Raw genomic sequence first — 5,264 nt, forward strand, 5'->3', positions numbered from 1 at the left:
GATTTTTATAAAAATAAAACCATTTTGGTGCGCACTGAAATAGCTGGACATACCTTTCTGTGTTGGAGGAATTTATATGATTTTTGTGTCCACTAGAAAACTATAACAAAAGTATTTTTAAAAGCCTAAGACACTTATTAAACTCTAGCAAATATTTCATAATTTATTTCCATGGTTTTCTTATGTAATATAATGCATCTTCGCATGCTAAAATCTGCATTTTATACTCGTATTGATCGATAAGTTCGTTTTAGGCTTACCAGGTGGCTGTCCTTTTTAAGGTCCTTTCGGGGCTGTTTTAATTTAATTCTTGCTCTATCATCTTCCTAGGTATGTCTTGTATATCGTACTTCAGTATCATGAGTTTTGGCATTCGTTAGATTGGTCAATTGTTGATGAAGTGAAAACTAGGTTTCGGTTGTCTAGTTTGTCAATTGTTGCGTCTAACGCTTTGTTTGAGGGAACTAACAACCAATTCAGTTTTTGTAAGTTTGTTTTGATATACGGGCTGAGGAGAAATGATTTTTGTAAGTATTGAGGCTAAATTGGTTGTCGGTTACTTAAACGGGTCGGTACAACGCAAATTCGTGTTTATTGGTAGTTTGTGCATCGTGCTTGCGAATTACCGACCCATCCAACTCGTGTACCTTCGTGTGGACTTGTTGGCGGTGATTTTACTAAATTTGGTCCACACGGGGCTGAGTTGGTTGCTAAGTGCATAAACAAACCGTAAACGTGCATATTCGTTCAACTAGCAACTTCCGGTGGCATTTTGGGAATCTTTATTCCCGGGGCTAACTAAGGGTGGTTTTGGTAAATACATGGCCTCGGGGGCTGATGTAATTGAATTTGGTAACGTCAAGACTTTAGGTCAATAAAATCATGTCAGAACGTCTCGTAGGATAAACGAGTCGGTACGGTTTGGTTAGTAATCTTTGTGTGCAATCCGGCAGGCTTGTGATTTGTGGATTGACTTAGGGATTCTCTAGCTCGTTGTTCACCGTGTGCCTCGTATCAGGTGAGTTCATGATGCCCTTTTTAATCTTTTTACGTTTCTGGCTAGCATACACACACTATTACAATTTTACCCAATTTTAATCGCTTAAACTATTTGGATGGTATTACATGGCCTTATTAGTGATTGTGCATTTAAAAAGCTATGTTGAATTATATTCTACGCCTTAGGATATTTTAGACTCTTTTATGGTCTTATATTCCTTAAGGCTATATATATTATTTATGGTCTAGGCTCGAGGTTGCTATTAGGCCTAGTATTATTTACTAGATTATCCATTGTTTATGGATTGAATGTGATAATATTGTTTGGTTGAATATTGGAATTAGATGTTTGTAAGTGTGTATGTGTTGGTAAGCTGTGACATAGTCAAATATATTACTTGGAGAAGACCCAGGGTGAGGAGTCCCATGTTGCATGTTTATGTCCCGGCGGGTCAAATATATTACTTGGGGAAGACCCAGGGTGAGGAGGCCCGCCGTTCTGCTAAATCGTGGTCGGGTCAAATATATTACTTGGGGAAGAACCTGGGTGAGGAGGCCCGTATCACTTGTTTAGGTATGTTAAACCATGACAGAGTCAAATATATTACTAGGGGATGACCCGGGGTGAGGAGGCTCGTGTTGCATGATTTTTGTATTATTAAACAGTGACCGAGTCAAATATATTACTTGGGGATGACCCGGGGTGAGGAGGCTCGTGTTGCATGATTTTGTTGGTTTTTGTTAAACTGCGGCCGGGTAAAACATATTACTCGGGGTAGACCCGGGGTGAGGAGGCCCGTGTTGTGTGTTTGATCAAGAAAAGATGTTTAATGTTTTATTTACTTATGATTTGATCAAGAAGAGTTATTTATTATTTTATTTACCTGTGATTTGATCAAGGAAAGTTATATATCTATTTGCTTATGATTTTCTCCTACGTTTTATACCTGTGGAATTAAATTGTTTAATGGATGTTATTTATTGAAAACTTGAACTCACTCAGCTTAAGCTGACTTTCTGTGTATGTTAGATTGATTCTCAGGTTGAGGATTGGGATTACCACTTTTAATTTATTACTATAAGTATTTAAATTTTGGTTTTGGGCACTTTTCCTGGTTTTTGGGAATTTTGATGTTTATTACTCTGAATTGATTTTAATAAGATGAACATGTTTGGTTTTTAAATTTTGAGAATTTTGGGATATGATTACCAACTGTAGGATTCCCGAGGTTCGGGGTCTTACAAGTTGGTATCAGAGCCATGGTTCGAGGGATCCGAGCATCCCCGAATGCTTAGACTCGAACTGTAAGGGAAAGGACTAGTATGCCAACTGCGAGTAGCTGCACGTCAAGAGGTAATTTTATTTTTTAATCATCTTTATAAGCCTTAGGGTTTTATTATGTGTATAATTGCTTACATGTTAGATAGGATGCTAATATGGTTAGGGGCAGGGGGTGCTTAGGATGGGCGGGTAAAGTAAACAATTTATAACGCTTGATCAACGTTATTAGCAGTTTAACCTTACTTACCATGTTCTTAATGCAACTTGTGCTTGACTGTGTTAGGGTTCCGTCTTTGTTGGGATAGTATATGGCTATTTTTCGTGTCGTTAGCGTTAAAGTTCCTCTTATTCCTTAAATTCCCCGCTCATTTCTCATCCTCTTGAACGTTTTACGCGTGATTATTTAACCGAGGCGTAGCATGCTATCACTCTAGGTTTTCTTTTTACTTGTCGAGCTGCATGTTTCGGTCATGTTTGACTCGGGCACCGGTAGGAATTTTTCCTCTACCGTCCTCTGGTATGATTAGATTATTAGGTTTCGTCTCTATCCACATCCATTCCTGTTGTGACGGGATTCGAGGACGAATCCCATTGTAAGGAGGGTGAACTTGTAACGCCCGTTAAATTTCATTAATAAGAAAGTAAGCTATGTAAAGTTTGTATTTTAACCCGGACTCGATCTGGCATTCCTCGGGGACCTCCTTTTCATTCGTGTATATTGTGTTATTCAAATTTTGACACAAGACGTCTTTTTCTACAAGTATGAGGGCCTAAGTGTATCATTTTTATAACAAAAACCCTAACTAGTCCCATCCTCCCTTAGCCTGGCCGATCGCAAGTTCCAGCCACCACCACCTCGTTTTTCGTGTAGCTTCAGCCAAGTTCCAGCCTCCCGAGTCTAATTTAAGGTCCGTTCTATCATATTATAACTCTTTTTCGCCATTAAACCCTTGTTGAACAGGTTAGGGTTTGAGTTTTGATCAAAACAGTTTCTGACAGATTCGTAAACGTTTATTGTTTTATCTGTAACTCGATGAAAATATATTTTTTTTGATCGGTTCTTATTTCTATGATGTGATACTTTGAGTCTAGTTTCCAGAAAGGTATAATATGTAATTTTTGGACGAGATTTGAATGCTTTTTATGATTTTATAAGATCGAGTGTCAAAGCTGATGCGGGATGACGGATTCTGGTCTGTCGTCCCGACATCATAACTCTTTTTTGACAAGTCCAAATTGGTTGGTTCCACTTCTGGAAGTTAATATTTTGAGTTAGGAACCAAAACCAATTAGAATCGTTTAATTTGGTTGGGTAATGATTTATATAAAAATAAAACCATTTTGTTGCGCACTGAAGTAGCTGCACATACCTTTCTGTGTTGGAGGAAGTTTTATGATTTTTATGTCCACTAGAAAAATATAACAAAATTATTTTAAAAGCCTAAGACATTTATTAAACTCTGGTAAATATTTCATAATTTATTTCCATGGTTTTCGTATGTAATAAAATGCATTTCGCATGCTAAAATGTGCATTTTATACTAGTATTGATCGATAAGTTCGTTTTAGGCTTACCGGTTGGCTGTCCTTTTTGAGGTCCTTTCAGGGCTGTTTTAATTGAAGTTCTTGCTTATCATCTTCCTAGGTATGTCTTGTATACATACTTGAGTATCGTGAGTTTTGGCATTCGTTAGATTGGTCAATTGTTGATGAAGTGAAAACTAGGTTTCGGTTGTCTAGTTTGTCAATTGTTGCGTCTAGCGCTTTGTTTGAGGGAACTAACAACTAATTCAGTTTTTGTAACTTCGTTTTGATATACGGGCTGAGGAGAAATGATTTTTGTAAGTATTGAGGCTCAATTGGTTGTCGGTTACTTAAACGGGTCGGTACAACGCAAATTCGCGTTTATTGGTAGTTTGTGCATCGTGCTTGCGAATTACCGACCCATCCAACTCGTGTACCTTCGTGTGGACTTGTTGGCGGTGATTTTACTAAATTTGGTCCACACGGGGCTGAGTTGGTTGCTAAGTGCATAAACAAACCGTAAACGTGCATATTCGTTCAACTAGCAACTTCCGGTGGTATTTTGGGAATCTTTATTCCCGGGGCTAACTAAGGGTGGTTTTGGTAAATAAATGGCCTCGGGGGCTGATGTAATTGAATTTGGTAACGTCAAGACTTTAGGTCAATAAAATCATGTTAGAACGTCTCGTAGGATAAACGAGTCGGTACGGTTTGGTTAGTAATCTTTGTGTGCAATCCGGCAGGCTTGTGATTTGTGGATTGACTTAGGGATTCTCTAGCTCGTTTTTCACTGTGTGCCTCGTATCAGGTGAGTTCATGATGCCCTTTTTAATCTTTTTACGTTTCGGACTAGCATGCACACCCTATTATGTCCCGGCGGGTCAAATATATTACTTGGGGAAGACCCGGGGTGAGGAGGCCTGCCGTTCTGCTAAACCGTGGTCGGGTCAAATATATTACTTGGGGAAGACCCGGGGTGAGGAGGCCCATTTCACGTGTTTAGGTATGTTAAACCGTGACCGACTCAAATATATTACTCGGGGATGACCCGGGGTGATGAGGCTCGTGTTGTATGATTTTTGTATTATTAAACTGTGACCGAGTCAAATATATTACTCGGGGATGACCCGGGGTGAGGAGGCTCGTGTTGCATGATTTTTGTATTATTAAACTGCGACCAAGTCAAATATATTACTTGGGGATGACCCGGGGTTAGGAGGCTCGTGTTGCATGATTTTGTTGGTTTTTGTTAAACTGCGGCCGGGTCAAATATATACTCGGGGTTGACCCGCGGTGAGGAGGCCCGTGTTGTGTGTTTGATCAAGAAAAGATGTTTAATGTTTTATTTACGTATGATTTGATCAAGAAGAGATATTTATTATTTTATTTACCTGTGATTTGACCAAGGAAAGTTATATATCTATTTGCTTATGATTTTCTCCTACGTTTTATACCTGTG

This window comes from Bidens hawaiensis, unplaced genomic scaffold (genome assembly GCF_021521415.1).
Source record: "Bidens hawaiensis isolate Kalapana, Puna unplaced genomic scaffold, B.hawaiensis_p1.1 tig00062364_1, whole genome shotgun sequence".
Lineage (NCBI taxonomy): Eukaryota > Viridiplantae > Streptophyta > Magnoliopsida > Asterales > Asteraceae > Bidens > Bidens hawaiensis.